At 38.6% G+C, this 7,645-nt stretch overlaps 1 long non-coding RNA gene across 1 annotated transcript; it reads left to right on the plus strand.

The window, feature by feature from the left end:
• The first annotated feature begins 286 nt into the window (after positions 1-286).
• LOC309339943 lies at positions 287-5,511 on the plus strand. Its single transcript, XR_014155685.1, has 2 exons — positions 287-399; positions 5,190-5,511. It is a non-coding gene; the product is annotated as an uncharacterized lncRNA (long non-coding RNA).
• Positions 5,512-7,645: the final 2,134 nt, after the last annotated feature.

The raw sequence follows: 7,645 nt of genomic DNA on the forward strand, positions 1-7,645 counted from the left end.
TACTTCCAGCCATCTACTACTAACGCCTCCTATCACTCAGAGAGATGCATCACTTCCCAAAAGAATCAGCACATGTCAGGAATGGCTTGGGAACAGTCATAGTGGAAAATGAACCACACTGAGATCTTTGTAACATGATCCTCATTCTGTAGGATTGTAAGGGAAGAAGTTGGGACAAAAGAAAGGCAGATTCCATAAAGATCATTAGAGGTTCTGAAGGCTTTTGAAGTGCTGGCTTCTAATTTGTTAAATCCATGAAAAGTTGCAATTGTTTGACACAGGAAAAGCTTGTTGGAGTTCCCTTGAATGAAATGCTTTCACTGCCTTGCATGGCCACAAGAAGATTCCTCCTTTGTTTCTCATCACTGGCTCCCACTACCTCTCCCACTTCGCCACCCAGTAAGTAAAATTTACAATAAAAGCAGGAATGGCTGGCTGGTGGGAAGGGTAGTTTAAGGATTAGGATAGCTGGGTGGGTAAGATGGAACCCACTTATGCTGGCCCTGCAGTATTACTATTCTGCGGTACACAAGCTGATGTTCTGTGCAGAACACTAACAACCAACTTTTAGTACCTCTTTCTTCCCAGCATAGTTACTAACCGCCTGTTGCAGCTTTGTTAGCTCCCTTGACAATCCTAAAATATTCACTGATGAACCATACCCTTCCATGCTAAACAAACAAACAAACAAACAAACAAACAAACAAATGTGTCCTTTCCAGTTGCCTAAATGCAATTGGGTTTCAAGGTCACCATTGTTTTCAGATTTCAGATTTATTCTGAAGTTAAATCTTCAGTCTAGGTTTTTCATTGCCTCCTTCCTTCATTGTTTATTTCTTTGGCATTGATTTGGACATCTCCAGTAATGCATAAAAATAACAACTTATTATCAGGTTCTTCTTCAGACCTAAGCATAATTATGAAGGTGAGGCTGTTTCTTTAAAACTATTATTCATAATAACAGTCGCTAGTTACTGCTGAAAGACTGGCTGTTGTCCTTAACTATTGTGCTCAAGCCAACAGAAAATGTCATTATACAATTCAGTATTTGTTCTGGCAGAATCCGAGACCAAGGTGAAGAGTCGGTGGAAGAAGATTGGAAAAAATTTAAAGTTTATTTACAGAAACATTGCAAAATTAAGGAATGTTAGAAGGTTGTTGGAATGAAGTAATGTGGTTTTAGCAGAAATGATATAAAGGATTAGGTTAAAATTGATTTATTAATTGGTGAAAGACGAGAATTACAGTATATTAAGATAAATCATTAGGATAAAAACAAAGTTGGAAAGGATTTGCTGAAACATCTAACTGAACTAGAATACAAAAAAGGGAGGTGTGAGGAGGTCAAGGAAATAAGTAAAGGAAAGAAAGCTATGTAAAGGTTTGATCTGTTTTTTTTAATTGTTTGTTTGTATTTCTTGTGTCTTTTTTATTTTTTCTTTATTTTTGTTTTTTATTGTTTCTCTTTGTAATCTTTAAAATTTGAATAAATACTATTTTAAAAAAACAACAATTCAGTATTTGTTGTGTTTTGTTTTAGTTGCATGCACTTCACAAAGTACTGAAACAAGGAAATGAAGGCCTTGTTATGAATTTATTTTATTACTTTATTTATACAAACAGTTCTATATCAGGAAATCAAGAAAAATATATTCTCAAAGCAGTGTACATAAAAACATCATGAAATGACGAAATCAAAAGTAAAAAAGCATAAAAGGCAAAGTGAAGAAGAACACAAAACTGGGTCATATGGGAAAGTTGTTGTTGTTGTTGTTCTTTGGTCGTTTAGTTGTGTCCGACTCTTCGTGACCCCCTAGACCAGACCATGCCAGGCACTCCTGTCTTCCACTGCCTCCCGCAGTTTGGTCAAACTCATGCTGGTAGCTTCGAGAACACTGTCCAACCATCTCGTCCTCTGTCGTCCCCTTCTCCTTAAATAAATAAATAAATACTATTTATTTAGGAACTTTTATACTCTGCAAATAACTGAAGTTATCAAACCAGCTTACAATATATTTAAAAGATAAAAATAAATAAATGATACAGTAGTCGCTACAGCAGGGTACGGATCTAAGTGTCCTTGCCCTTGTCTTCTGCATCTGAGTCTGCTGGCCTAGAAAGGTCTCCCTCCTTTCAAGTAGTCTAAAACTAAACACAGAAAACACCTGACTTAGTCAATGAATTTCCACAATATAGATCCTTGTTGTGCTAAATGCCCCATTTCTTGCAGCTACCAAAGAGATGCCATGAGTTAGCACTGTTCCTCCAGCAGATCTCAGGGAACGGGCAGGAATGTATGGAAAATGTACGTAGATTAAAAAGGTATTGGTTCACTGAGTGTATGTGCCCTGATCGCGCTCATGACTAAGTTGTTGAGCGGATAAAATGGGGAGCTGACACAATAGGCAGCACCTTGGAAGAATGACAGGATAAAAAGTTGATAGGTCGATAAATAAATAAATGAAAAGTTGCTCATACTGAGGAGTGGTTTCATTCATACAGATCCTTGACCACCAGTATTTAACTATGTACACAGAACACAATCAGGACAGGTTATGGATCCATCCAGTCCTGGATCCAGCAGTAAATTCTTCTTTTCTTAAACTCAGCATGAAAGAGGAGAGCAGGTGCCAATCCCCTTGGAATGCAGTAATTATCTTCAGTCTAGTGAGCCATAATTACTGTATTCCCTGGGGAGCAGAACAGCCAAACCTGATTATAGCCAAATAAAACCTGTCTAAGTAGAGTCATGATTTCCTTTTTCAATCTGTGGAAGTCCACTAAACCTCAGCTGCAGCTGTTTCCATCTTTTACTCCTTTCCATTATGAATGTAGCTGCCTTGTAAGTAGATATCACTGTTATGTTCTTAAAGATGTGGTTAACCGCAGTGGGATTCTTCTCGGTGAAGGAATGATGAATGCTTGCTTCAAATGTGGTATTGAATGTATTTGTTTGAAGATGAACATCTGTTTCATTTCATACTCCTTTCCCCCTACACATCATATATTATGTTTATTAGATGCACGCTTGCCAAGAAACCTATTTATAATCTAAACAGACAGCACTAGCACTAATTTTAATTTTTTTAGGTTTTGTTAAGGTATCAGAGCTGCATGTAATTTAAGGGTTTCAAGTCATTATGATTTTTCAGTAATCTGTTTAATGATTGAGTTTTAATCAATAAGAATTTGTAACATTTTACAAATTTAGTATCATGGGGCAGTTACTTCTATTTCAATAAGAGATCATCCATTGTAGAAATAGTTTAGCCAACAAGTGGGATCCCAGTGGCACCCCCAATGGCCCCTGGATTTGATTTAAAGTACCTCACAATTGCTTGGTTGTCCAAAATATCTACTTAAAAGCAGGTCAGTAATAAGTGGTTGTGATGGCAAATTAGAGCAAATGGACAAATAATCCATTTGTTGACTGACCAGAGGACATCCCTGAACTCTCAGCAAAGTGTGGCTGTTTTCATGTGGGCACTTACACAGAACTTTCAAGCATGGCCTGACGAGATCAGATCAAGTTCCATGTAGTCCAGCATTCTCTTACCCCCACTAGCCAACTAAGAAATTTTTGGATGACCACAAGCTGGTCACAAAGGAGAGGGCCTTCCCCTGGTGTTTGTCTCAATTATGTGGTATTCAGAATTATACTGCCACGGTAATTCTTCTGTGTAATTCTATAGCTTGCACACCGCATTATGAACCTTGAATAGTCCTATTAAATGTATTTAGTGCTGTGCTAAATTTTCATGATGTTCAATTTGCCTTGTGAAAATTGCCACTTTGAAAGAGCAGAGTTATGTGAAAAAAGACATACCTCCCACTCTTTTGCACATTTTTGCACACCCATTCTCAGCTATTCTTCCCCTGATCTACTGTTGCTTCAGTACAAAGTGGTTGGGCTTTTTTACTTGAAATTATGTTGTACCATTACACCGCTTTTCAGCCTGATGCGAGAACCTTATACACAATAAAATACGCCTTTTAAAATCTCTTTCTATTCTGATGACGTGCATAAACATCTGGCTTTAAAATAAATTGCCGAGTTAAGAGACTCTCTTTAAAGCCCATTACTAGTTGCAATCCTAAACTCGTTTACTAGAGGGTAAGTCTCACTGAACACAATGAAACGTAATCCCATATAATGTTTAGGATTGTGCTGTCATAAATTTTTAAGACCTGTTGCTTGCTGATGCATATTGTGGAAGGACATTCTGGGGTGACATTTGTGGACAATGTAACTAGTACTCAGATCAATATACATCACCACAAATGTATGTTTAGTATTAGAACTGAGTTTTAATTAAGGTGTGGTTAAATGCTCTCTTGTGAGATAAAGAAATTGGTTTTTTAAAGTTGTGAGAGGCAAGCCCTTTTGCACCTAATGCTAAGCCAAAGAATGGTCTACTGTAAATGAGGAAACATCTGAACTACTTGAGAGGAGATCATGACCCCTGTGCTGTCCCCACTGGTCCTGCTGTTGCTACACAGCTGTGAGTTAAGACACAGTTTGGCTCTGCATTACCTCCAAACCCAATGCTTTGTCATTTGTCTCCCCAATGAGTGGTTAGCTGTAGAACAAGCCTTGGCAACTGCTTCTGGCTTGTCTGGAACAAGATAAACCATGAGCCTGGGTTCAGACATAACACTGACTAAGCCAAAGCACATCTTAGCTCACAGCAGTGCAACAGCAGCAGAAATGGAGAAGGAGCAAACTGGCTGTGATTTTCCCTTTAGAAGCCCACATGTTTACTTGTTCATGCTAAGCCAGGCTTTGGCTTAGCTTTACACGCAAACCAAATCACTGCAATGCTATCTTGGCTTTTTGCATTTTGTATGTAACGCCTGTCACCCAAGTTACTCTGTTTCACAGCTGTGAAGCCCTCACTTTAATATAGAACCTGGCCCATCAGCTACTAACTGGAGGGCGAAGTCCACACACACAAATAATCCCACAGAAGTTGGGCATCTATATGTTTTAGGCTTAGATCCTATATGTTTTCTGCTGTAGCTTGAATGAAAGAATATTAACCCACAGGTATACATGGCACATATAAGAACTATGGTAGGCCTTGGTTGTGATTGGTTCCTTAATGTTTTAATAAATTAGATTAATTGATGTTAACCAAACTGCTCAGCTAAAACCGCTGTTCTAAATTGCCAATTTTGTCTTCTTCCAGCAGAGAAAATGCCAGCCTTCGTCTGTGCTGTAAAATCTTCTTGTTATAACACGGAAGCAACTCCAGAGCCACTGATATTGTGAAACATCTGGTAACTGCAAGCTGTGAGCTCCTATGAGATAATCACAGGCCTGGAAAATTAGGAGAAGTTCCTCAACTCAGTTGTATTTCATGTTTTGTAATACCCCCGAGTGCGGTTACCTCATAATACAGTAATCACTCTGTTTCTGTGCCGTAAATGAAACAGCAGATGCTACGCTTGGGTGTAACGACCACCTCTTAACATAAATAAATGATCAAAGTACCATTATTTTGAACCAAACATATATTTCATGTATACATGTTGATAAATATTGTGGCATATGAGCATCCCTGAGTGAGACATTATTTAGGACATTATTTGGGACCTTATTTACGAGATGTGCAGAAGAGTTGATGAAAGCAGAGGGGAAATAAATCAAATGGGTATTGCAATTTCTATACTGTTTAGGAATTATGATTGGTTTTGCCCTTGTAGACATGCAGAAGATGCCAGAAGACAGTAAACAAAAATGAAGAAGATACATTTTAAAACTCAGAACGAGAGTCTTGCAAGTAATAACTCATGGTTGTGAGCATAAGCTGCTCTGAAGGCTATGGACTGAGATGGAAGGGCCAGAGCTTGGTGGAAGAGCTTCTGCCTTAGATGGTCCCTGGTTCAAACCTCAGCATCTCCAGGTAGGGTTGAAAGAGACTCAGCAGGACTCAGCATAAGGCAACTTCCTATGTTCCGAAGGCAGAGTACACACGTAACAACAGTTAATACAATCTTAATCAATGTGCTGGTATGTATTGGTTACTCAGGGAACTGCTGTAAATAGTTGTGGGAAATTAGGAGCATATTGCAGCAATCACCCAACATCTGTTCTGCTTTCCTAGTTAACAATGTCTAATTATTGAGACATTCATAACTTTGTGGTTCTCTTCTTAATCTGGTCAGACCAATTTTGCTTATTATGTGCGCCAGAATAAGCTTCATACTGCAACTAATGCTGCAATTAATAACACTGAGTTAAGGACTTTTAAGTTCCTTTAATTTTAATGGCAGTTATTTAAATGGAGCTGCAACAAGTGTTTGGCATCAGAAATGGTGGTTTTTCTGATGGAGCAATTTTTCTTGAAACACTATTTGATTGTGTAAAAATTCACCTTCCAATGAGCCTGTTCAGTGGTATTGCTGGCCACATGCTGGAAAAGCTGTCTGTGGACAAACACTGGCTCCCTTGGCCTGAAAGCAGAGATGAGTGCTACACCCCGTAGTCAAATTCAACTGGACTTAACTGTCCAGGGTCCTTTACCTTTTTACTACAGTCACAAGCAAAAATTCAACAATTGAGGAACTCCTCATTGCTCAAAAACATAACATTAAAATGAACATCAATATCGTCCATATTGCACATTGAAGCTTGACATTATTCCATATATGATGTGGGGAAAATTGAATTGAAACAGCTTAAAATGGAATCGGATCATGCCCATTTCCTCTCCCCTGGAATGCTAATCTGCAAAAAATGTTGCAAATGTTAATTGGCACATGTTTGCAGCATCTGGTTGCTTTTGCTTAATAGCAAACAGGTATTTTTATATCATTAATTAGTGACTTTATTTAACTATTGTGTTAGAAAATCAAATCCACAATCAACCAGTGAATTTGCTCTTGTTTAACTCAAAGAGTAAAGACAAGTGAAATTGTGCAAACAGCCCTACTTTATTTTTGTCCTAAATATTAATTTTTCATCACTGTGTTTTGAAAGGGAGAAAAATGTGACATGTTTCAAAGGGCTACTTTATAATTAAGAAAAACATTGGCAAACACACGTACACACACATTTGAGGCTGGGGGTGGGCTCTGTAATGTTCAGCTGTAACAAAACAGTCTGCAAACAAGACCACAAGCCAAGACCATTTTTATCCATAAATATTTCACTTCCAGAGCCGACTATGGGAAATTTATACACGGGCTCTAAGGACTTAAGCAATTGCGAGTATGTCACACATGTGAAAAGCAGAATTAGTATTAGTATTATTGATGTCTCCCCCCACCCCCAGTACCCACTCTCCCCAGCTCATTTCAGGTTGATTTGGAAATAAGCTAATCCACACTGGAAAGTCGCCCACCTCATCTGCACAGGAATTTCAGTCCTCCCAGTGCCCTGAACCTCTGATTTCTCCTTTCTTCATAATAGACTGGACTCATGGCAACAGCCAGCAGCATGGTGCATCCTCACCACCCATCACAACCTGGGACAGGTGCGCTCGCGAAAATCAGTTAATGTGGCAGCAGCTATGCTAGCTGGCTGCTCAAGACTGCTGCTTTGAAAGACAGACAGAAAAGGGGGCAGTTCTTTGACCACCTCGTAAAAGCAAGATATTTCTTTTAGTTTGGTTTGGTTTGGGTTTTTTCAGATTTTTTTTTA

Source organism: Podarcis erhardii (assembly GCF_964252035.2).
Source record: "Podarcis erhardii genome assembly, chromosome: 4".
Classification (NCBI taxonomy): domain Eukaryota; kingdom Metazoa; phylum Chordata; class Lepidosauria; order Squamata; family Lacertidae; genus Podarcis; species Podarcis erhardii.